We start from the raw sequence: 26287 nt of genomic DNA on the forward strand, positions 1-26287 counted from the left end.
ACATTTCCCACACAGAAGGTTGTGTGTGTTTGGAATGAGTTACCAGAGGAAGTGGAGGAGGCTATTACACTCAGAAAATTGCAAAGGTAATCGGATGATTTCTGGATAGGATGGGTTTAGAGGGATTGGGGCCAAATGCTGGGGAACGGGACTTGTTTAATTTTGGCTATGTGGTGAGCATGGACGAGATACACCGAAGTATCTGTTTCCACGCTGTGTACCCCAATAACGTCGTGTTGCTTACACCGGCTTTAAAGGATCACTTTTTAGCGGAGTTTGCCGTCGCAGTCTGTGGCACAATCATTTAGTCTGTTCGACTGTTCACGGGAAAGGTAGTATTGTGAAACACTACAGAAACGAACGACTTCCTTACTTTAGTTCCGACTGACCATAATCTGTGAAATTTCCCCACATCCTCAGTTTTTGGATTTTTGCTGCTGGAAGTTACCTCAGAAACCCTTTTAACTCGAAATGTATTGAGCGAATCGCAAAACAGAAAGCATTTAACACGGAACACAAACAAAACTGGCAAACCAAATGCATTTTCAGACACAGGGATGCATGAATACTAAATGTGAGACAGTCCAAGGGCATGAGTCATAAAGTAATCTCACAACTAACAACAGGGCAATTCCAAACTCCTCTTTCAAACATACTGCAGCCTTAATGCACCACCACTTCCCAGACAATGCTGAAAAGAGAGAAAGAAAGAACATAATAAGAATTGGCCATAAAAAGTGAATTTCACCAATCACAGTCTCGATTAGACTACCTTTCCCTTCCGATTTCTCCAGGATGGAAATGAAGGAAATAGGAGAAATTCAATAATATATGAGACCGAAATTCATTGGAACGAATTTCCCATTCGCCAGAAAACCAAATAATGACGAGTCGAGTCACCGCAGGAGTTTGTCTCACAACAGCGATGAAATAACAGTCTCCATTCGGTTCCAGTAATAACTCAACTTGCCTGGAACATAACGCAGCAGTAGAGCTGCTTGTGGTTTTCCGTGCGGGAGGCGAGCACTACCATGACAGCACAGACACTTTGAGACAATCTGTACTCTCCCACACCACAGTTAACTCTCCAGGAATCGTACCCAATTTGTTAAAACCTCAACTTGCCTGGAACGTAAAGCAGCTTGAGCCCGCGATTTACCGTGTGGGAGGCGAACACGATAATAGAACATAGAACATAGAAGAATACAGCGCAGTACAGGCCCTTCTGCCCTCGATGTTGCGCCGATCCAAGCCCACCTAACCTACACTAGCCCACTATCCTCCATATGCCTATCCAATGCCCGCTTAAATGCCCATAATGAGGGAGAGTCCACCACTGCTACTGGCAGGGCATTCCATGAACTCACGACTCGCTGAGTAAAGAACCTACCCCTAACATCTGTCCTATACCTACCCCCCCCCCCTTAATTTAAAGCTATGCCCCCTTGTAATAGCTGACTCCATACGTGGAAAAAGATTCTCACTGTCGACCCTATCTAAACCCCTAATCATCTTGTACACCTCTATCAAGTCCCCCCAAATCTTCTTTTCTCCAATGAAAACAACCCCAAGTGCCTCAGCCTTTCCTCTTACGATCTTTCTACCATACCAGGCAACATCCTGATCATGACAAGATGGACACTAACCCCCGTCTCCATAAAGCAAATTCCCTGTCCTGCTTTTTATTTGAACACACCGCAGCCACAGAAATTGCTGTGGGGGGACTCGAGCCTAAGCCTCTTTAGTAATTGAGTTCTGAAGCAGGCGCCTCCGGCTCCTTGGTTACCCTTCATAGGACTGATTCGGTTCGAATAGTGAAATTTCCTGCGTCTGATCCGCAGGACACCCTGCAGGATTTTCAGACAGCGCCATCCCTACTATGACATGTCCGTGTTTGATAATATTCTGCGATGTAGATGTGTCCCGGCTTTGCCAATATCACCGTTGTTTAAATCCCTACATCTTGTTGGTTGAACTGTGATTCCAGTCAGAATCACAAATGTGTAACAAAACACCTTAGCTGTGCTGCCTCTCTATAGAGATAAACGTGCTTCTCTATTCGTATCATTCTCTTGCCTTCTCCCTGTAACTCTACACATTTTTACTTTCAACAATGAATTAGTTTTTCAACAACTCGATTGAAACTGCGTCTTTGTCAATGTCAGACCCTAACCATTCCCTATGCGAAAACATTTCTCATCATGTACATTTTTCTTCTTTTACTAATGTCTTTAAAACTCTGCCAAATCGTTCTCGATCCTTTCAGGCGTAGGGAGCATTCCCCCTTCCTTATTCCCTCTGTCTAACCCACTCATGTCTTGGAAAGGTTTAACAAGGCCAGCTTTCGGCCTTCTGCTCTCCAAGGAGACCTGTCCCAACTTTCCAAATGACCTTTATTGTTGACATTCCTCATATACCACACTATTCTCATCAACGTGTTCAGCGCTGTTTCCAATCATTTCACGTTCCCACTTCCTAAAGTTTCACACCAGAACTGTGCGAATATCCAGATGGTGGATTTACTCAGAGTGGGTCTCTGTGGGTGAACAGCCTCTAACACTTGTTTCACTTTCACCACATGTGGTACTGTGCCATGCTCACTACAATGACTCTTCTGACCCAAAACTCAAAGGAATTTCAAAGTGTGCAACTTAATGATTTACATCCTTTTATCAAGCAGTTGATAGGACGACCGGGCAAAAGTGAAATCAAGCAACCAAGGCTCGATGGCGATTTGAAGTCAAAAATTCTCCCATGCCAGTATGAACACAAGCTACTAAGCGAAGATCGTGCCCTAGACACTCTTACATTGCCAACACCAAACCAGCTGAGATTCGGTCAGGTCCAACTACATCCTAATTTGTCCTCAGATTTCTAAGCATCAAAGTGTTTTCAGAATGTCGCCTTCTCATTCCATCTCCTTGTTCACGGGACAGTGCTATTTATCCCTTCCGTTTGCACTGAGTTGTCTCCATTGGCAGAGTATTCAGCTATTTCCCTCCACCGGGGAGGCAAGCGCGGACACACTCGAAACCTCGCTCTCATTGGCACAGCCAGTTCCCTCAAGTGCTGAGAATCAGCAAGTTTGATTGGGAGCTTCCTGCAAATATCATTTATCTGAGAAGCGATAAAGATGTTGAGCTTATGGGTAAGACACAAGTGTACTCCGGACTCTCTACCCTCAGGTAAATTCATGTGAGGGCATTTTTGTGCAGCCCGTTTGCTGTTTAAAATCCATCTTCACACAGCAATCCAGCAGAAAGGCTTTTGGAACACTAACATCGGCTTCTTTGCTGCAATCGGGCAGCAGTTAACATCTGAGCCCCAACTTTCCCAGATAAAGACAATCCAAGTGAAAGTCTCACTCACTGAGAGCTATCCCCACGCCCCTGACCTGCGGGTTGCAGACAGTTTAACGCAGAAGATAGGGTGAATACTGAGACTTGTTTCACCATCAGCCACTCTGTCCCAGAGACAGGAAGAGGGACAGCATCAAAGTGTAGCGTCACTCACGCGCCGACAGAAGCTGTTCAGCCCATCGAGTCCATAGCGACTCTCTGCCGCTTGTATATCCCTGTGGTTATTTATGTCCTAATAATGCGGAGCTGTCCCTGTATCGCAATTCTGACTCCAACAAATTGATCGAATTGTAATTCACACGTTTTCATTTCACAGGAAGAACACTGCTGTGTGAAACGGAGTGGGGAATAACTGCAGGGCGTCATGCGCATAGAGCACTCTACAACTGATGTATCTCACCTTCATCAGTTTATTCCCAGCTCTGGCAAGAGATTTTGCGAATCAGATCAGAGCACACCGACAGAGAACAGGTAAAGAGCTTCCAGAACTTCACAAGTGTGTTTCCTCACTTGTGTAAATTTCCCGTGTGTATCAGTATGAAATATTCATTTCAGATACATTGAATGAAAGGAAGTGGAAAGTGAAACAACAGGTAATGCGTAGAATGGAGATCTATTATAGAGAAGAACTGAAGGGGGCAGTACACACACTGAAACATGGAATTGTCAACGAGTAGAGGATGTTTTCAATCCATTAATTTCATGGTCATGAGCCCAATACGCTCCCACTGGGCCGCTCTGTTCGCGCTGACCAGAGCAGTTTCACACAGTCTTCCGCATTTCGTCTGGCGTGTGGCATGTACCTCAGAAAATGATTTCAAAAGGTCTTCACTATTATTGTGTGACACTCTGTGGTGCAGATGTGTCCCGGCTGTGTCAATATAACCTGTGCCTAACTTGCCACATTCTGTTGGTTTCACTGTGATTTCACTCAGAATCACAAAAAATGTCACAGTGCAAAGTGAGGCTATGCAGCCCCCAAACAATAAGGAAATGTCTATGGCGGTCGATTGATTGTCTTTATTTGATTGATTGATTGTCACATGAACCTCAGTAAAGTGAAAACTTTTGTTTGCGATTGGTAAAGGCAGATCATACTAATCAAGGACATGCAGATCACAGCATAAGTAAAACAAAAAATTGGACAGATTAAGGCTTTCATGTTACTCCGCACAGGACGTGCACTCGGCAAAATCCACATTAACAGGATCAGCATCATTTGAAGTTAGGGAATCATTTCTCAGTCTTGTAACGACCTCCAAGAAGTTGCTGTTGTGTGTCTTTAAGCTTCGGTACCTTGATCTGAAATCGATCTCATCAAAATTATACATTCTGAGTCAAAAATAGAACCAAATTCAAAACCCCAGTGCTCAAGTGTGACTTCTCACACGTACATCACCCACCCGAGGCGATATCACACCCAAGACCAACAAACCAGAACCGCAACAGAAGCATAATCCATAAATCAGGTGAGTTTCCTTGTTTAAAAAATAGGGTTTTTCTAATGTTTCGGAAGGAAGGCCGCACTGAGTTTTAATAACAGCTCCTTGCCATTCTGACTTCCGGTTCCCCGGAGGCTGTGCGAGCCACTTTTTTTGCGAGCGGGCTCCCATCATTGGCAGCTGGACGAACTCATCTTGAATTGCCAATTAGTGTTGTGGGAGAGAAACATGAACACGCTTTTCAGCCCACTATCAAACACGGGGTTGTGGAGCGCGGGAGGGGGTTAGAGGTAGTGGGAGTTATGGAAGTTCTGGAAAGCTGTACAAAAGAGAGATCGTGCATGCACAGGACTTAATATTCTCGAGGGAACCTTGTGCAAATAACGCCATCTGAGACAGATAGAAATGTGAAGAACTGCAGGGAAAGAGAGAATCTCTCCCAGTCATCTGTGTCTGTGTCCTTCTCGAAGTTACAGCGAGGGCTTTACTGTGTGAATCAGCATGGGATGTTACTGCAGCGAGTCCTGACCCTCAGGCACGTTGCACCTGATCTGTATAAGTTTTATCAGGTTACCGCCAGCTCAGAAAACAGATTTCAAAGCTCACATCATCTCGGAATGACACGGAACAGAAAAAAGCGATTCAGACCATCATCTTACCACTTGCTGGGGAGAAAACGGATGTGGGAGAGCAAACAGTCACGACCAGTGCATGTTCCCAGCATTTACAATCTTGGTCCGTGTGACAACAAAAGCAGGAACCAGGAACTGTTTATCTTGCTCCTTAAAACAGGCGTGAAAACTTGCAGAACATCGATACATCTACATGCTGTTAGTGAAATGATGAAAAGCATAGTACAGTTCAAAGAGCCCATAACCTCTGGGTTATGGGCTCAGCACGCTCCAACTGGGACCCTCTGCTCACCGGATTTGAACACAAACAAAGAAATAACTCAGTGACAAAATCTATTGAATCGGATTCTGTGATGAATTGAAAGTGATGGAATGAAAAGCCCCTTGAGAGCGGGATGTAACATTATCTGTGTAGGGATCGTTTTCCAGACTCGACTAGAGTGCGCAGTGCTGTTCCATGGGTCAATAACACGACAGATAGATTGAATCAGCGTCGAATGTTATTGTAGGGATCCCTGTCACTTAGACACACTGCACCTTTTGTACAATGTTGCAAAAGCACGGACGTTTTGTGTAGGGACAATTTCAAAATCGTTACTGAGGCAAAATGCACAAATGAGCAAAACAACAAAGCAACCACAGAATCTGGCGTTACGTGAGGGGGTAAACCCCCTCTGCTAATGTAAACCAGCAAAACAGAAAGGATTCACAACGTGCTGTATTCTGTTAAAATTCCAGAGGCAAAGAACCAACCCAAAAATCACTGCTTAAAGTTAAAAATAACAACTTTATTGTTTTTTATTGACAGAGAATAATCAACCTACAACTCCTTTCTCTAAACCTTCTGCTCTACAATACCTTCCCTCACTCCGATCCCAATATTTTTTACAAAAAAGTTCAAATTTAAAAACCAGATCGTTGTCGAATGTTCTCTTTGTATCTTCCTCTGGAGATTTTTTTCTCCAGGTCGGTGTTGATGCTTTTTTTCTGTGCAATCTATTTCTCCAGAGAGACACCTCTTGGAGATTTTACTGCCATCCTACATCTGTTGGTGTTTTAACTGCCCTCTTTGCTGTTCTTTGTCGCTCTGGGTAACTGTTCCAAATGTCCGATATTTGTCCCACAAAACGTCGGACCGTTTCATTCGTTTTAACATTGTAAAAATACCAAATTCAAACTTGATTGGGACATAATTTAAACAGATTGACCGAAGTCAAATTTGATTTTTGTATCCATGTAACACAGTTCTTAGTGTTTTCATCAAATGTGATGTTGTTGCCTTGTTCTGGACTCCTTGTGCTAGCCAGACATTTCAGCACCATTAAAAGTACGTAACACCCACAACTTCATAACACTGGCATTTGCCAAGACAGTTTATTTCTCTCAACATCGCTCTCTATCAATCTCATGTGCCTGAGATTTGAACAATCTCTGGTCAATGTTAATCAAAACTGCCCTATTCTCAGAGCCTCAGATTTAACATGCCCCTTACTTATGTCTAACAATATTAATTTATTCCGCACTGTGTTAGTTCAGCACACGTTGAGAAGAAATAAAAATGAGAACAACAGTCACCTATGTGACTGCGATTTGACCTAATGTTGCTGCAGCCAACAGATTCAGCTTTAATTGAAATAGCCTTCAGCTTTCCTGTACCAGTAATGAGATTGCATAGCATTGTGGTAAGTTTTCATGAGTTGAATTAGACCCAGCATCATTTCTCGGGGCGAAATTTACTGATGAAATACACGGGCGTTTGGGGGTCAATTTGGTTAGGAAGGATATGGTCAGAGTTCCCTTGATACAAAATCGTTAGAGACGGTGGAAATGAGATTTACTGGGAGGTATAGCCACGAGAAAGGAAAAGAAAGGATTTAATGGGATGGTGGAATAGATGAAGATTCACGCGACATAAATCAGGAATGACTGAGTTGTGTCCTAATGGAGGTTTTCCAGCGGATGTGAGGTTGGTAAGGGTAAATAAGAGGGAAATTACCTCGTTCAGGTGAGTGTATAACTAGAGGTTAGTGCTTTAAAACCAGCGAGGAACGACAACGATGTTTGCAGCAGGTACTTTTTTTTCTGAGTTTTTGATATTGGAGATTACTTTTCAGACAGAAAAAAAATTAGAAGATGATTCCAGCATATTTCAAAGGCCAGTTGCAGACACACAAGGAGCGAATTTAACAGGGGCAGGGATTCTGGGCTGCCTGGATGGGGAGACAAAAGTGACACACTCACAAATTGTTTAGCGTTCATCTGAAAGAAATTGGATAATATCTGCAACTGAACATGTTAAGTGTAAGAAGAGCTGGTGGTGTTGAAAGGTGTAGCAGCTGATTCGACGTGAACTACTACAAATTGTTAATGTACTGAGCTGTTCGTTTTAGCTTTGCATTAAATGGAAGCGGGTTAGCTCAGTCCGCTGGCTAACTGGTTTATGGTATAGAGTGAGACTAACAACGTGGGATTAATTGTCGCACTCTCTCAGGTTGCCATAAGGATCATCATCTCCACCGCTCATGCGATCTGTAATGCGATTGTGACTCTAGTGAGTAGGAATGGACCGGTCAATGTCAAGCACAATTATCATTGCCATCTGTGCCTTGAACATTTGGTCACAATGACCAGGAAAGGAACTGAGTCCATTTAATACTCACTGATCTCCTCCCGAAAAATACAGCGACAAGATTCGTCCTTATTCCTGTTGGAACTCTCTGTTCTGCACAGCAGCAAAACTATTTGTCATGACTACCACATTCACTGACGACATTCAGTCTACCGAAAGAGATAAATCTAATTCATTTCGAACGGTTTAATGAGCTGTGTGAGTTTGCAGCAAACCAGGATTACCTGAAACGAGTTTGACAGCCTTTCAAAGAATGTAATCCAGTGCAGTGTCAGAGATTTGGAAAAGGTCATCAAGCTAAAATATCACCTCTGTTTCTCGATCCACAGATGGATAATTACCTGGGGAATACGTGCAGTTTTACGGTTAATAATTACTACCTTTCCCAAAGACAGAGCAATCCCACAAATCAGAAACTGGAGTTTTAGAATAGATGCTGCTTTATTCGACATTATTCTTCAACTACGCCTTAGTCTGGTGCTCCAATTATTCCTGATCAACGTCAGTAAATCCAGCTTTAGATAAGGATTGAAATTACAACCGCGGCATTTTAACACACTGTTCAGTGCCAAGCGCTGATCGGTTGCTCCACTGGAGCCGCCGGCAGCAATCCGACAAAGTGCCCTACTCGTACCTCTGGGACCGCCGACCCGCCTGTTCTACTTTTGCTGTGGTTCTGAAATTAAAGCTAAGGCAGAGGAGGAGAACTCATATGGACCTGTGACTATTCGAGCATCAGGTTCAGGAAATGGGACATAGAAAACTGATGTACAAAGTAGACTTGATTGAAAACTGGGTTTCTGTGGGTCGCTGCGAAGTTTACAGGAAATGTTATATTTTCGCTGTCACAGGGCTTCTCATTCGGTCTGCTTCAATTTGGCACAGAATTCGATTCAACGACACTTCACTAACGTCCTTTCGCAAGTTCTTACAGACAACATGAAACATACTGCACTCATCATCAATCTTCACCATGGCTACATCCAAGGACATGTTGCACAGTTTTCAGGAATATTGAAGATATAAGAATATCATGCAAGAGTAAATTGATTTTCAGTTTAAATTGTAAAGTGATAAGAATCCACAGTGAGATAGATAATGCCCGAAATTCATGTTTATTCCCGTGGCCAGAACTCTAGCCAGGAAAAGGGAAAATCTGTCGCTGAATCCCCAATATCCACACGCTTGCTTGCTCCATGTGTCCAGTGGGAAGCCTGTGTGAAGGAGCATGTAGTCTGACAGAGCGCCTGGAAGAACCCTCCACTGTCTGATCTAAAGCTGCAACAGGAGCTGCGTATTCCAGCTGTGAGAGCAATGGGATAAAGGGGAGGTCCTTGCTTTTCCGTGGTGTAGGTTCACAGTGTTCTCATCATGTTATTGTTTAAAACCCTCTGTCAGAAACAGCACAGACAGGGAGGAATAGGAGGGGGCCATTTCCCCCACCAGCACTGCCCCGCCATTTATATAATTATGGCTGACCGAACAAGTCAAAGTCTTTTCCCAGCCCATCCACACCAACCTATCGCCCAAAGTGAAAAAGACACTGAATAAACCGAAAAATTCTGTGCAACTGTGGGAGCAAAATGTGTTTAGAGACAGTGAGCTTATGCAATGGGATTCTTGGCTGATCATGTTTTAAATGATACGATTCCATCAAAACTCACCACTAAGAAGGTGAGGAGTCCTCTCTGGTCAGTAGCAGGGACGAGAACTCCAGACGATGGGAAATGATGATGAGTCAGCAGAACAATCATTGATTCAGCTGAAATCTGAACTACACTCCGATTCTGCTGGGACTCAAACCCACAAACTTTGAATCGCAATCTTAACAATGCAGTAGAGGTCCAACACGTCTTTCATTGGGCTACAGAGCTGCGCTAACCTCTATTTTACTGCACCCAAAGTTACGGTGTTCAAGTCTTTCATCTAACTTCGGTTCATCCTCGCCCTACTTCCCAGTACCTGGGCCTTATCCGTGCATGCTCTAGCTCCTCAAGTGTTCAGCTAAATACTCCTGAAGTGTTTTGATGACTCTAAGCTTTACCACACGTTCAAACAGTGAGTTCTAAACAAACAACACTCTCAGGATGTAAACATTCTTCCTAAATCTTCTCTGAACATTCTCTCTCTAGCTTTTCATCGATATCCCTGGTTATTAACCCTTTCCATAAGAAGTTTATTACTGTCACACATACCTAATCCCTTTCTGTGCACATTAATCAATTTCTCTCTCAGCTTTCTCCGCTCTCAGATAAAGAGGCCAAGACGAGCTCATCCATCTTTGCAGTGGCGTGTGTGTAGTGCTTTAAAAGCACAGCCGGTCAGGCAGCCTCCGAGGAGCAGGAGAAGCGATCATAAGCCATTCATCAGGAATGAGGATTTTGAGTCGGGGTTGAGGGAGAGGAATGGGGTTCGTGGTCAGGTGATGAGAAAGTGGATGAAGGTGAGGGAGAATGTGATAGTTCAGAAGGAGGATTGATGGACGGGCCCGGAGAGCAGAGCCTAGTTGGGACTGGGATAATGTGGGGGGAGGCGAAATGAGGAAGCTGTTGAAATACACATTTATCCCGAGTGTTTTCAGGGTCCGAAGTTGGAATATGAGACGTTCTTCCTCCAGGCATCGGCTGGTAATGGAACGGCGGTGACTTGTGCCCGAAACATCGATTCTCTTCTCCTCAGATGCTGTCTGACGTGCTGTGCTTTTGCAGCACTACACTCTCGACTCTGAGCTCCAGCACCTGCAGCCCTCACTTTCGCTTATCTTCGCAGAGGGAATGGCCTAGCTCAGGCACCACCTTGGTAAATCTACTCTGACCACGCTCCCGTGTAAACACACGTTTCCTTAAGGCTGGCAATCAGAACAGAACAAAATTATCCGAAGAAAAGCAGAAATACCTGAACAAAATCAGCAGGTTTATTGCAACTAGGAGAGATTTTCGAGCCAAACGATCCGCCTTTGGAACGAATGGTGTGTGTAGGTGGGGTAGGAACGTGAAAGAAGGTGGACAGGGTCTAAAATGATGGAACTCGATGTTGGGTATTGAAGATTGTACGGTCTGTCAGCAGGAAATGACGTGCCGCTCTTCCAACTCGCGCTGTGCTATGCGGGAGCTCTGCAGCAGACCAAACTGAAATGGAGGCATGGGAACACAGTGGGCTGTTGCAGTGACAGGAACCTGGAAGCTCAGGGTCTTTGCTTGCAGACAGAACGTAGGTGTACACACGTTTGTCACCCACCCTGTTTTTCTCTCCCCAATCCAGACGAGAACACATTGTGAGCAGAAAATGCAGTTTGCTAAATTGAGTGATGGGCAGATAAATCACTGGAACCTCACAATGAGGAGGGACATCATAACCGTGCATCATTTCACCTTCTGAGATTTCGTGGAATGGTGCCATATGGGAAAGTGTTGGAGGTCAAGGAGGATTGCACGAGGATGTACAGAGAGAAATTGTCCTGCATTGTGCCAGTATTCAGTTGTATGGGCTAGTGGGGAAAGGGCAGTAGAATGCATATCTTCCTGAGCCTCCTGCTATAAGCAAATACCTAATTACGGAGCAAAATTACTTAATGATTTTCATGCCAACACCGACACTAGGTACAGCTGACAGAAGTCACGTGCTTACACTGTCACTGTGAGTCTGTCTCCCCGGGAGCAGTAGTAGTCCCCCACGCTGATTCAGACAGCACAGTTCTTCCTGTGACATATCCCTTCGAGAATGGAAGGACAGCTATTAATAACCTGTACTTAGAACGGAGTATCTGTATTGCTCAATAAGAATCGCGCAACTATCCTAACTCCTTTTTAATGTCACTTGACCCATAGCCTTGTATGTCTTGACATCACAAATTCACATCTGAATACTTTGGAAAGTTATGTGGATTTTTGCCTCTTCGAGTCTTGCATACACTGTGTTCCAGATTTCAACCACCCACTGTTTGAAAACGTTTTTCCACTATAATCTTTCCGCCTCTGACCTTAAATCGGTGCCCCCCCCCCCCCCCCCGTGATCGAAAGCTCCATCAAAGTAAACATTTATTTCAATCTATGCTATTCATATCTCTCAGTGCTTTGTACATCTTAATCATGCCGCCCCCCCCCCCCCCCCCCCCCCATCTCCTCTGCTCTAAGAAAAACAACTCCGCTTGTCCAATCTCTCTTCTTCAGCCCAGACAATATCCTGGCGAATCTCCCCTGCATCGTTTCCAGCGCTGTCACATCCCTGCTATAATGTGAATTGCATAACTACACACAGCAGTCTCGCTAGAGCTGAATGAACAAGTAAAATAAATGATGCGAAAATCCATAGAAACTGATGTTTTTGTGAATAAAGTTTCTTTTCCCCAATGCTGTCCTGTGCCCTTTTCCTGAGCCTGATGTTTCAATAATCGCTGATCCATGTCAGTAAAAGCTGCGACATGAGGATTGATCTCACAACCGCGGTATCAAAATGGATCAATTGGTTTGAAGGTCCCGATGGTGAAACTTGGGCATGGTCGCACAGCAACAGTGAGCGCAGCTGCACAGACTGAAGGAGGTGAATGTGAAAGTGATTGTAAGGGAAATGGGAGGGGGAACTTAAAGGAGTTAAGTGATTGCGGGAGGGAGGGAATTCTCCGAGAATGGGTGAGTCTCAATCCTGATATATGACTCGCAGAGATGTGAGAGAGAGAGGGGTTTGATGGGAAAAATCATAATCCCTGAGAATGCTTTCATGCAAAATCAACTAATTCCTTTCTGTGTTTATTCAGCATGAGTCACAAGGAGTAAAATGCAGTGGATCGGATTCGAACGAGCTTCCTGCGGCCACAATGCAGAATATTTTAACATTCAAACCATCACTGAGTCATGCAGAGACACGCGTTTAAAAACAGCAATAACCTAGAGTGACAGAGGAGATGTTAGGAAGAGCAGCAGATGCACAACAGGAATATTAGGTGCGCAATAGCAGACATGTGGGAATTCAGAATTAGCTGAATCTTTAAATTCGATATCCCCAGACGCTGTGGTGGTTCTATCGGGGACTGCGTGTTGAAGACTGAGTTTGATAGATTTCTAGAAAACAAAAGGTTCGGGGATAGGGCGGGATATTGGTGTAATTTATGTTTCAATAACAATGTGTTATTAACATTGTGTTAATAACAGTTTCTTCACCAACTTCCCCACACAAGGAAGCACCCATTGCTGCAGTCAGTCACATAACCCTAGTCCCTAGAACCGGAATCAGGCAAACTTCGTGGCGCAGCCGCGAATACCAAACCGGAAGTGGGGGTGGAAATGAGCCCGTGAAGCTATTTTGTGGCACCAGTGACATGATTGGTAAAGGCGCCTTCATGGAGTCATAGAGTCATAGAGATATACAGTATGGAAGCAGACTATTTGGTCCATGCCGACCAGATATCCCAACCCAATCTAGTCCCACCTGTCACCCGGCCCATATCCCTTCAAACCCTTCCTATTCATATACCCATCCAAATGCTATTGAAGTTTTGCAATTGTGCCAGCCTCCACCACTTCCTATGGCAGCTTATTCCATACATGCACCACCCTGTGTATGAAAAAGTTACCCCTGATGTCTCTTTTATATCTTTTCCTTCTCAATCTAAATCTATGCCCTCACATTCTGGACTCGCGACCCCAGGGAAAAGACTTTGTCGACTTATCCAAGAGCGTGAAATGCTGAGGCTGGGAGTGCTTCTGGTCAATTGGCTCAGAGGAAGCGTGCTGGAGCTTCAAATGAGAGGTCGATGTGTTAAAAGCGTTCTAAGAGATTTTCCTTAACAAAGTAGTATTTTGTTACTTTGACAGTAAGAACTGCTTTTGCTCACATCGTCCCCACATCAGTCTCTTGCTCCAGTAAACACTCCAATCCAGCGTACATTGCTTCCATTCCACACAGAAATGCGTCCTATTCTCGCTCCAGCTGGGATAATCTGAATTGACAATGTCATTGTTTGATTGGAGAAATGCAGCAGGGAGTTGTTAGTGCAGCGGTGATCTATTGGGCTAGTAATCTTTGGAGACTGGAACGTGGCTGCTGCTGTTCGTTAAATTCGATGAATAAAATCTGGAAAATAAACCCAATCTCAGGAACAGAGACAACAACTTTATATTGCTGAAAACTTATTCATTCATGTCCCTTCGAAAGGGAAATCTGCCGACTGTCAACAGTCCTGTCAACATGTGACTCCAGACCCACAACAATGTGGTTCAGCCATGAATGCCCTCTGACTCAGTTCGAGGTGAATTAGAATGAACAATAAATGCTCTTCAGACCAATGATAGCCACATTCCGTGGGAGATTAAGGAAGAGTAAAAATGCATGGACAACAGGCGAAGGGGGAATCGTGTTTGTGTGGACTCGAATTCAACTGATTATCAAACTAAATAGACACAAGGATACCCACAGCGCCAAGAAGTCAGGCCCATAGGGTGACGGCAGGAAGGGATTCAATTACGCGCTGAGGTGTAAACTCACTTACTCAGTCACAGTGCGCATAAGTCATTCACCACTCCCATATGTGAGAAGTGATCCCTCAGAAGACCAACTGGCAAAGTCACCAGCAAGTTTACAAATGACAGCAGAAGTTCGATTCTGCTGTTATTGCAGTCGTTAATCCCAACCAGCAATGAAACCTGTTCGCATGCGTGTTTCCAGTGGAGTTCCACTGTTTTCTGATGTAGACCAGTGATTTAGACTTAGTTGTAGGAGCTATGGTTTAGAACTTTGCTGATGATGCAATAATTGATTATGGTGAAGAATGCCAGGGACTGCAGGGCTGTATCAATCAGGTAGAAAGGTAAAATGCTCAATAGATTTGAATCCAGATCAATGAAAGTTAATGAATGTTGGGAGAAGAAACAATAACAGTGAGTATTCTGTGTGGTGTAGACGGACAAAGAGATCATGGAATGGGAATTCACGATCGCTAAAGTTCAATGGACAGGGGAATCATTTGGAAGGAAGTACATTCTGCAGATTTTGGGAATCAGAATCAATATTAGAGTGGTGCTGAAGAAGCACAGCAAGTCAGGCAGCATCCGGGTTGCAGAAAAAAATGACGTTTCGGTCAAAAGCCCTTCATCAGGAATAAAGCTGCGAGCCTCGAGGGTGCAGAGATAAACGGGAGGACTGGGTCTGGGAAGAATTTAGCTGAGAGTGCAATAGGTGGATAGAGATGGGGTTAAAGGTGATAGGTCAGAGGAGAGGGTGGAGCGGATAGGTGGGAAGTAAGATAGACATATGGGACAGGTCAATAGGATGGTGCCAATCTAGAAGGTTGGAACTCGGATAAGGTGGGCGTGGAGAGATAAGGAAGCTGGTGAAGACCACATTGATGCCATGGGGTTGAACATCCCAAGGTGGAAGATGAGGCGTCAGGTGTTGACGGAATGGCGGTGGAGGAGGCGCAGGAACTGCATGTCCATGGGAGAGTGGGGTGGGGGGGGGGGGGGGGAGGATGGAGGGAGTTGATGCATTTGGTCATGGGGAGTTGGGGTTGAATGTTGCAGGTGTACTGGAAATGTTCGCTGAAGTGCTCTGCGAGAAGGTGTCTGTTGGCCCCAATGTAGAGGAGACCAACCGATGCAATAAATGACATGTGTAGCAGTGCAGATTCACATTTGATGGATGTGGAAGGATCTATTGGAGCCTTGGAAGGATGTGATGGGGAAGATGTGGGTGCAGGTTTTGCAATTCCTGTGGTGGCAAGGGAAGGTGCCGGGAGGGGAGGGTGGGTCATTGGAGGGCGTGGACTTGACTAGGTAGTCGTGCAGGAAACAGTCTTAGTGAAAAGTGGGTAGGGGTGGCGAGGGAAATAGATCCCTCAAGTTCAGTGTTACTGACACTTTTTACAAATCCACTGACTCCCACAGCTGTCTGGATTATACCTCCTCCCACCCCGTCTCTTGCACAAATGTGATCCTATATTCCCAATTCTTCCACCTCCATCGCATCTGCTCCCAAAGGAGAAGCACAGCGTTTCAGGCAGCATCCGAGGAGCAGTAAAATCGACGTTTTGGGCTAAAGCCCTTCGTCAGGAATACAGTCAGAGAGCCTGAAGGCTGGAGAGATAAATGAGAGGAGGTTTGGGGTGGGGAGAAAGTAGCATAGAGTACAATAGGTGAGGGGGAGAGGTGATGAAGGTGATGGGTCAGGGAGGAAGGTGGAGTGGATTGGTGGAAAGGAAGATAGGCAGGTAAGACAAGTCATGGGGACATTGCTGAGCTGGAAGTTTGGAGCTGGGGTGAGGTGGGGGAACGGTAAATGAGTAAACTGGTCAAGTCTACATTGATGCCCTGGGGTTGCAGTGTTCTGAGGCAGAAGATGAGGTGTTCTTCCTCCAGGCGTCGGTTGTGAGGGAGTGGCGGTGTAGGAAGCCGAGGAGCTCCATGCCCTCAGCTCAGTTAGAAGGTGAGTTGAACTGTTGGGTCACTGGGCAGTGTGGTTGCTTGGTGCGTGTGGCCCAGAGATGTTCCATAAAGCGCTCTGCTAGGAGGCGTCCTGTCTCCCTAATGTAGAGTAGACCGCATCAGGAGCAACGGATGCAATAAATTATATTGGTGGATGTGCAGGTAAAACTTTGATGCCTGTGGATGGCTCCTTTGGGGCCATGGATGGAGGCGAGGGAGAAGGTGTGGACGCAGATTTTGCAATTATTGCGGTGGCAGGGGAAGGTGCCAGGACGGGAGGATGGGTTGTTGGGGGGCGTGGACCTGACCAGATAGTCACGGAGGGAACGGTCTTTGTGGAAGGTGAAATGGGATAGGGAGGGAAATATATCCCTGGTGGTGGGGTCCGTTTGGAGGTGGCGGAAATGTCGGCGGATGATTTTGTTTCTGCGAAGGTTGGTAGGGTGGAAGGTGAGCACCATGGTGGTTCTGTCCTTGTTATTGTTGGAGGGGTTGGGTCTGAGGGCGGAGGTTCAGGATGTGGACAAGATGCATTGGAGGGCATCTTTAACCACATGCGAAGGGAAATTGCGGTCTCTAAAGAAGGAGACCATCTGGTGTGTTCTGTACTCTTTGCTACTTTCTCTCCACCCCCACCATACTCTCATTTATCTCTCCACCCTTCAGGTTCTCTGCCTGTATTCCTGATGAAGGGCGTTTGCCCGAAACTTCGATTTTTCTGCTCCTTGGATTCTGCTTGAACTGTTGTGCTTTTCCAGCACCGCTCTGAACTAAACTCTGCTTTCCAGCATCTGCAATCATTGTTTTTACCCTCTGCTCCCAAAGGACAAGTTCCACCACAGAACATACCAGATGGCCTCCTTCTTTAAAGACTGGAACTTCCCAATCTATGTGGTTGAAGATGCCCTCCAACGCACCTCATCCATGTTCCGTACTCCACCCATGAACCCCAAACCTCCAACCACAACAAGACAGAACCCCCAGGTCCTCATCTTCTATCCCACCAACCTCTGCATAAATCACATCATCCGCTGACAGTTTCGCCAACTCAAAACGGATCCCATCACCAGGGATAGGTTCTCCTCCCCAGCCCTATCCACTTTCCACCAAGACCATTCGCTCTGTGACTACCTAGTCCAGTCCACGCCCTGCAATGTCCAACCCTTCCTTCCCAGCACCTTCCTCTGCCACCGCAGGAATTGCAAAACCTGCGCGCACATCTACCCTTTCATCTCTGTCCAAGGCTCCAATGGAGGCTTACAAATCCATCAAAGTTTCACCTGCACTTCCACACATGTCATTTCTTGTGTCCGTTGCTCCCGATGCGGTCTACTCTAAATTGGGGAGACCGGATGTCTTCTCATAGAGCACTTCAGACAATATCGCCAGGACACCCACAAGAATCAATCCCAGTGCCCTCATGGCCAAACATTTCAACTCCCCCTCCCACTCTCCCGAGCACATGCAGATCTTGGGCCTCCTCCATTGGGCCTCCTCATCCTCCGCCACGGGACCCTTCAAACCCAGGGCATCAATTGGGACTTCACCAGTTTCCTCATTTCCCCTCCCCCGACCTTACCCCAATTCCCAACCTCCAGCTCATCACCGTCCTCCTGACCTGTCACACCTGTGCATCTTCATTCCCACTTTTTCACTCCACCTTCTTCCCTGAAATATCATGTTCACCCTCCACCTCTATCCACTTACTGCACTCGCAGCTACCTTCTCCCCAGCCCCGCCCCACTCCTATTTATCTCTCCAACCAATATGCTCCCAGTCCCATTCCTGATGAAGGGCTTTTGCCTGAAATGTTCATTATTCGTGCTCATCAGATGCTGCCGGACCTGCTGTGCTTCTCCAACACCACTCTAATCTTGAGAGGAATCAGTTGATTGGGAGCGTTTTCGGATATTTTCTATTGTTGACCACTTTAGCAACTACCAGTTTAGGGAACAGCTAAAGGACTGAGCACAAGTCAAGTCACCACATAAACAATTTTTTTTAATTGTAAGATAAAACATGGAAGGCTGAAGTATGCAACTTTGCCCATCAATACTGTTTCACCAATGAGTTTATCACTGATTCCTTTCCAGATCAGAGTGCTATGGGCCTTGGAGGGGAACTTGAAAATGCTGGTGTTTCGTTGCAACCTCCAATCTTGTCCTTTTGGTCAGTACAGCTATTGAGCTTTGAAGGTTCTGTCAAATATGCCCATATGACTTACCCCAGTGCATCCTGTAGTTGGTGCACTCTGTTGCAATTGTGCCTAAGCGGTGAAGAGAATGAATATTGCAGGTATTGACGAGGGTACAATCAAGTGGCTGCATTGTCGTGGACCGTGTCCAGTTCCTTAAGTGTTACTGAAGTTACACCTATCGAGGCAAATGGAGAGAGTTATGTTCCACGTCTCATTTGTGCCTTGCAAACGATTTAAGATTCACGGAGACACAAGCTGAGTTTATAAACAAAAAATGTCTACCAAAGGACATGTTTTTGTTGTCCAATTGTTTATATAGCCAGTTTCTATCTGTTTATTTTTCTAAATACTAGCTCTGTGGACTATTACACTGGATAATTTGGTTACAGTAAAGCCATTGAATGTCAGTGGGATATGATTAGATCCTCATTTGTCAGAGTTATCATTATTCTATTTCGTCCTTATGTGGACCAATCTGATTCCAGTCGCTGTCTGATTTCAGGTTTCAATTCCCGTCTGTGCTTGAAATTTCAATGGTTTCTTTGCATAAGTGTCTCCACGTGCCGTAATAATATGTAAGGACGCTGCAGGGGACAGCAGAGATTAATGAACATGTTGTCAACAGAGGAGAAAATGGAGCTTCGTGGGATGATTGGTTAGGCTGGGATTATTCTCCTTGAAACAAAGGACGCTGAGTGCAGCTCTATAATCACGTAATAACATTTATACACGTTCAATATTCATGGGAACTTGACAGGGTAGTTACTGGCAGGTGGTTTACTCTGGTATGAGGAGAGCACCAGAGGACATAAACTCAGAATTAGTATTGCCAATTTAATTCAGAAATGGGGAGTAATTTCTTTGCTCAGGGGCCAGTGAATCCGTGGAACTCCTTACCAAAACTGTTGTTGAGGCTGAGTTGCTGTGTATTTTCAAACTGTGCCAGACAGATATTTAACGAGAAAGACGATGAAGCTTTGTCGAGGTAATGCAGGAGAATGGAGTTGAGGATTATCAGATCAGCCATGAGTTCATTAAATGGTGGAGTTGACTCGATGGGCTGAATGGCCTACTTCCAATCTTACATCATGTGGTCCTACTCCTTACTTTAATGATAAATTTAGAATTCTAAGGGGATGGGATGAAGTGATAGAAAATGTTTCCAAACTGATCAGACAGATCAGGAACTAGGCTCATAAGCTCATGAACAAGAAATGTGCTGTGGCCTGGAGACAACAAATGGCACTGGGCACACCGTAGATGGGTATGTGCAGAAGTTGTGTTTGCTAAAGAAAATTGGTGGATCTAATATTGTTGCCAACTTGGTGATCATGCTGGATGATGGATCGCGGTATGATTCACACAGCAAAAGGTTGTGAAAGAATGAAAGTTTCGTTTCATTGGAAAAGTTTTCTGTGGTTCCAATTCCAATTGACTGTTTGAAATACTGATCAGAAAGTTGTGTGGAATGTTGCATTAAAATTCACAATCCCACTGGATAAACTATTGCACCCAATCTCTCCTTATTTGTTTCACTTTCATTCGAAGTAAATTCATAGAAAGTCAAGATGGAACGAAAGGAGGAAAGAAACGTTTGCACTCCTTTTCATTATCTCAATTTAACTTACAACAGAATCAAATTGCTTTATTTCGACTTTGATGAGGTATCAATTTATCACAAATCTCCAATGCAATGAAGGACAAGAGCAAGATTCTCCATCCAGTGTATCCTAAAGATGCGAGGTACAAAGGGAAACCACAGCTGCGTTTGATAGAAGTAACAGCCAGAGTAGGACTCAAATCCACACATGCACAATGAAAGAGCAACCTGACGCGTTAAACTCTGGGCCACTTAAGTCCATGGAAAAGGGGCTCACATATAACCACATCAAGATTACATATGGTGCACCTCGGGGAGAAGAAATTCCCTGAGCAGAATCGAATTCACACCATTATGTTTCTTCTTTCAGCGGAATAATAATATCAGCAAAATCCAAAGAATTGACCTCGTCCTTGGAAGCAATACCCTGTCCTTGATTTATTCCGAGTCGGTACTGTCTCAGAATGAACCAGCAAACATGTAATTCCCGTCACATTCATACATTTAGTCTTGACGCATAATTTCTTCAGACAGTTTCTCTCTCACTTGAAGAAGTATATACGGAGAGAGAAGTGAAGGTGATGTTTTAGATCGATGGACTTTCTCAAATGGATGAACCTCAAGTGGGTAAAATTCCCGGAAATGCGGTGTTGTTCGTTTCATTTTATTAATTTTGCTGCAACTTCACTTTGTTCATTGCAATGATCGGAAGTGAATTGCATTCACATGATTGAAATGTTTAATGTTGTATTGAATTTTGCTCCGAATTCATTCCAGCTTAAAGAAAATACTGATGAGAAAACAGAAGGTTAAATTACAAAACAAGATGCCAGTTTTGATGCTCAGTTACGTTTGCAGATTTCAGTGGGTATCAAATGAACCCAACATCATGGCGATTGTCGTCCCACCTTTAAACCATGGGATTAAAGCACGAAATCGATCTCTAAGAGACGGGTCACTTCCTATTCATTATGGAATTTCTTTCCTTGACAATATACAAAATCTGCTCAGTTCCATTTGTAATGCTTCATGTGAAATATTAATAGAAATCTTTCAAAACTCTGAGGTTTTTTTTTGCTGAATCTCAGCTGCATATGTTTGCGATATTTCTTTATATCTGAAGTCGTCCAAATTAGACATTGTTTCCTCGCACCTTCCACCCCCACATCCCACTTTTACACTTTTGGCCAGCCACAGGTTGTCTCTCTCCTGGAAAAACTCACTGCTTGTGTGTCTCTAAATGTGCCTTTCCAAATATTTTGGAAACGGATTCTCTGAGTGACAGAAATTCTGCTCCCATCATTTCTTTGTCCTACATCGATGGTTTTGAAAGCCTGACGTTCAGAAATATACGAACTTGAAATAGTGAATTTACCACCTATTTACTCTCTCCAAACCTCACATACCCTGGAAAACTTCCATTCGGTTTTCCTTGGCTCAGTTTCAAGTTTTCCAAAACACAAATAACTAAAATGCCATCCCCACTAAACGCCGTCAGCATCATCTCTAATGCCTTAGCTCCCCAATAAAAGCTGGCAGTGTCCTCTCTGATAGAATCACAGATTCTCTACAAGGCAGAAAGTACAATTCAGCCAATCGAGTCTGTAGGGACACCCTGAACAGCATCTCAACCAGACCTAGCTCCCCTCTCTATCACCGCAGGCCTTTGGCTTGTGATTTTAAATAAACCTGCTGCAATAAAACCTGGCATCGTGTGACTGCTGACCTTATCACTGCGTTACCCATGGCTAATTCACTTAACTTACTGAAATCACTCCCTGGACACATCAGCGCAATTTAGCATTGCCAATCCACCTAACCTATAGACTTAACAGCAGTGCGACCCACTGAGCAAATGTGCCATCACATTGAACACTATCTGTATCATGTGTAATGGCTTTACACACTGGTAACTCCGCCTAGTGAAAGCAAGCTGCCCCCGTCAACCCGAATTCAATGCATTCAAACGCGGTTCTACGCTGTACACCCTCATTAGTGCTGCCGGAAATGTTTCTGCACTCGGATCTGAGTGAGTTTACTCTTTTTTCTTACTCAGATTCCTGCTTTAAGTAAACACATCAGTCAGGAACAACTCTATATAATGGTTTTCATTGCAACACAAACACAATGTGCAGTTTGCAGAATTATGTGCTTGCACTTTCACTGACGCTCTCTGCCCCAGGAGCTGCAGTCCTTCCCCAGCTGATTCAGACAGCACTGTCCTTCCTGTGACATATCCAATCGAGAATGGAAGGCCAAGCATTAATAACCTTCACTGGGGAACAGAGCTACAGGTTTAAAACTTTCACGATGCCCCCAGCGGAGAATTGAGCCCTGTGACAGGAGGGGACACTAACCACGATACTGTGGAGGACAAAAACATCGAAGGAAGCCCTTCAGCCTGTTGTGGCTGCACTTGTCCAACACAACTGCTTAACGACCTGAATCAAGTTTTTCATTGTTTATATGTTTTGGCATCACAAATTAACATCTCAATTTTTTTCAGGTTGGAAGGGTTTCCACCTCTCTGACCCTTTCCGCACATCTACTCAAAACTTTCTGCCTTTTCCCGAAATCTCTTGGCCCCAGTGTTCGATCCCCCCATCAATAACAAACGCTTTTTTCAGTCTATCTTATCCATATCCCTCATTATTTTGTACATCTCAGTCATGTCTTCTCCAATCTCCTCTGCTGAGCGACAAACAACCCCAGTCTGTCCAATCTCTCCTCATAACTGAAACTCTTCAGCCCAGACAATATCCCATTGAATCTCTCCTGCAACGTTCCCAGTGCGATCACACCATTGCTATACTGTGAATTGCAGAACTGCACACAGTAATCTAGCTAGAGCCGAATTAACTTTTTTTTTCTATTCTGTTACAGTATGAGGGCGTCGCTGGCTCGGTAGTATTGATTGCGATCCCTAATTGCACAGCGGGCAGTTGACACTCAACTGTATTGCAGTGAGTCTGGAGACACATTGAGGCCCGACCAGGTAAGAACGGCAGGTTCCTTCCTCAAAGGACGTCAGTGAACCCGATGGTTTTGTTTTTTCAACAATTGACCATGGATTGTAGGTGTTATTAGATTCGTAATTCCAGATATTTATTGAATCTCAATTCTAACACCTGGCATGGTTGGAGTCAAACCCGGGTCCCTGGTTCGTTTGCTTATTGTCTAAATTAACAGTCCAGTGGTAATAGTGCTCAGCCATTGCAGAAAACCTGTGAAACTAATCTTTCTCAATGAAGTCACTTTTCCTCGATATTGTCCTGTGTCATTTTCCTGAGCTTGACTCCCAATAATCGCAAGTCCATATCAGTAAAAGCTGCTACCTGAGGATTGGCCTCACAACAGTGGTAACCAAAAGAAGCAACTGGTCTGCAGGTCCCTATGGTGGGGTTGGGGCACGTTCACCCAGCAACAGTGACGCAGCAGCACGGAGTGAAGAGTATCAATGTGAGAGTCAGTGTTAGATTCTGCAGTGCCTTAATGAAATAGGAAATGACTCCACAACCACATGATGAAAGAGCAGCGCTCCCAAAACTAGTGCCCAGTTAAACCTGTTACACTCTAACCTGGTGTTGTGTGATTTTTAACTTTGTACACCATAGTCGAACACTGGCATCTCGAAATTAATGAAATGGGGGTGTGGGACGGAAAGTTCGGTTAGTGATCGAAGGAGGGAGAGAAATCTCTGAGAATGGGTGGATTTGAATTCTGACATATGAAACACAGAGATGTGAGCGAGCAGAATTTGAAGGGAAAAGATCATCACCTTGGAGAAAATTACCATGTTAAAGCAACTGATTCCTTTGTGTTTCACAAAAACCGGGGCAGATAGAGCAATTAGTGCCGTGACTCGGATTCGAACCGAGGTTGCTGCGGCCACAACGCAGAGTACTAACCACTATACGATCACGGCGTCCCACAGACGCGCACTCTGACAGGGCGCAATAAGTACAGTATCATAGGAAATGTTAGGCAGCGCACCAAATGCACAATATCAGTGATGAGCGAACAGTGGCAGATACCTGGGAACTCAGAATGGGCTGACCGTTTAATATCGGTTCCCCCAGTGGCTGTGGTGATTCCATTATTTATATGCTGTAGGCTGAGATAAATAGATTTCTCGAAAACATCAAAAACTCCGGGGACAGTGCAGGTGTTGTTGAAATGTATGCTTCAATAGTAATGCAGTTTAACATCGGCTACTTTACCAGGTTCCCCCCGACACACACACACAAGGCAGTAACCACTGCTGCCTGATAGTCCCAATTCCTAGCCCCAGAATCTGAGGAATTGAGTGGCGCAGTCGCGAAGATCCAACTGGAAGTCGGGATGGGAATGAGGTCGCACAGATACTCGAGGACTCCAGTGACACAACCGGTGAATGCAGGGTATTTCTATGACGGTTTAGAGGCGCAAGTAATTCCGAGGTTGGGAGTGCCCCTGGCCAAAGGCGGGAATTTTTTTTCCCGTTAATAGCAATCTACAGTGCAGCTTGCTGAGAGAGCTGAGTGCCACAACTGGAGCGTGGGCGGCTGGTTTGAAGTTTGAACTTGCTTCACTATCACCAACTTGCCTGGAATGAATTGCTTTTGCCATTTTCATTTCCAAAATCTCCCTGCAGTCTGCGGCTTTCTTCCTCATTGTTAATTACATGACTAACTGTTGTATGATCCGCACACCGCTAAATCACGGCCACTACAAGTAAATATGAATCATTGATCTATATGAGAAAACAGTGGAACTCACTGCAGGCATGCTTTGTCGGTTTGCAGGCGACGCCAGAATTGTAGACAGTGAGGAAGATTATCTAAGTTTCAAAAGGATCTTCATCCAATGAGTCGTTGGACTGAAAAATGTAACATGGAGTTCAATCTGGATAAATGGAAGGTATTGCATTTTGGTACAACAACAAGAGTAGGGCTTTGCGTAGTGTTGGAGAACACGGAAGCTAGGGGTGCAGGTGCATAATTCCTTGTAGTTTGCATCACCTACAGACAAGATGGTTCTAAGGCATTTAACATACTTCCATACTTAACATACTTAACATACAAGGCAGTGTTGTGTGATTTTTAACTTTGTACACCATAGTCCAACACCGGCATCGCTAAATTAATGAAATGGGGGTGTGGTACGGAACGTTTAGTTAGTGATCGAAGGAGGGACAGAAATGTCTGAGAACGAGTGGATTTGAATTCTGACATATGAAACACAGAGATGTGAGCAAGCAGAATTTGAAGGGAAAAGATCATCACCTTGGAGAAAATTACCATGTTAAAGCAACTGATTCCTTTGTGTTTCACAAAAACTGGGGCAGATAGAGCAATTAGTGCCGTGACTCGGATTCGAACCGAGGTTGCTGCGGCCACAACGCAGAGTACTAACCACTATACGATCACGGCATCCCACAGACGCGCACTCTGACAGGGCGCAATAAGTACAGTATCATAGGAAATGTTAGGCAGCGCACCAAATGCACAATATCAGTGATGAGCGAACAGTGGCAGATACCTGGGAACTCAGAATGGGCTGACCGTTTAATATCGGTTCCCCCAGTGGCTGTGGTGATTCCATTATTTATATGCTGTAGGCTGAGATAAATAGATTTCTCGAAAACATCAAAAACTCCGGGGACAGTGCAGGTGTTGTTGAAATGTATGCTTCAATAGTAATGCAGTTTAACATCGGCTACTTTACCAGGTTCCCCCCGACACACACACACAAGGCAGTAACCACTGCTGCCTGATAGTCCCAATTCCTAGCCCCAGAATCTGAGGAATTGAGTGGCGCAGTCGCGAAGATCCAACTGGAAGTCGGGATGGGAATGAGGTCGCACAGATACTCGAGGACTCCAGTGACACAACCAGTGAATGCACGGCATTTCTATGACGGTTTAGAGGCGCAAGTAATTCCGAGGTTGGGAGTGCTCCTGGCCAAAGGCGGGGCAGAAGGGAAATTATTTTCCCGTTTATAGCAATCTACAGTGCAGCTTGCTGAGAGAGCTG

General features: G+C 44.8%; 2 non-coding genes across 2 annotated transcripts; both read right to left on the reverse strand.

Moving 5' to 3' along the window:
* Positions 1 to 24126: 24126 nt before the first annotated feature.
* On the reverse strand, positions 24127 to 24198 carry trnah-gug (transfer RNA histidin (anticodon GUG)). Its single transcript has one exon. It is a non-coding gene; the product is annotated as a tRNA-His (tRNA).
* Positions 24199 to 25612: 1414 nt separating this feature from the next.
* trnah-gug (transfer RNA histidin (anticodon GUG)) lies at positions 25613 to 25684 on the reverse strand. Its single transcript has one exon. It is a non-coding gene; the product is annotated as a tRNA-His (tRNA).
* Between the last annotated feature and the right edge of the window lie 603 nt (positions 25685 to 26287).

Source organism: Chiloscyllium plagiosum, unplaced genomic scaffold (assembly GCF_037043375.1).
Source record: "Chiloscyllium plagiosum isolate Xiang-an unplaced genomic scaffold, Cpla_swu_hap1 HiC_scaffold_51, whole genome shotgun sequence".
NCBI classification, from domain to species: Eukaryota; Metazoa; Chordata; class Chondrichthyes; order Orectolobiformes; family Hemiscylliidae; genus Chiloscyllium; species Chiloscyllium plagiosum.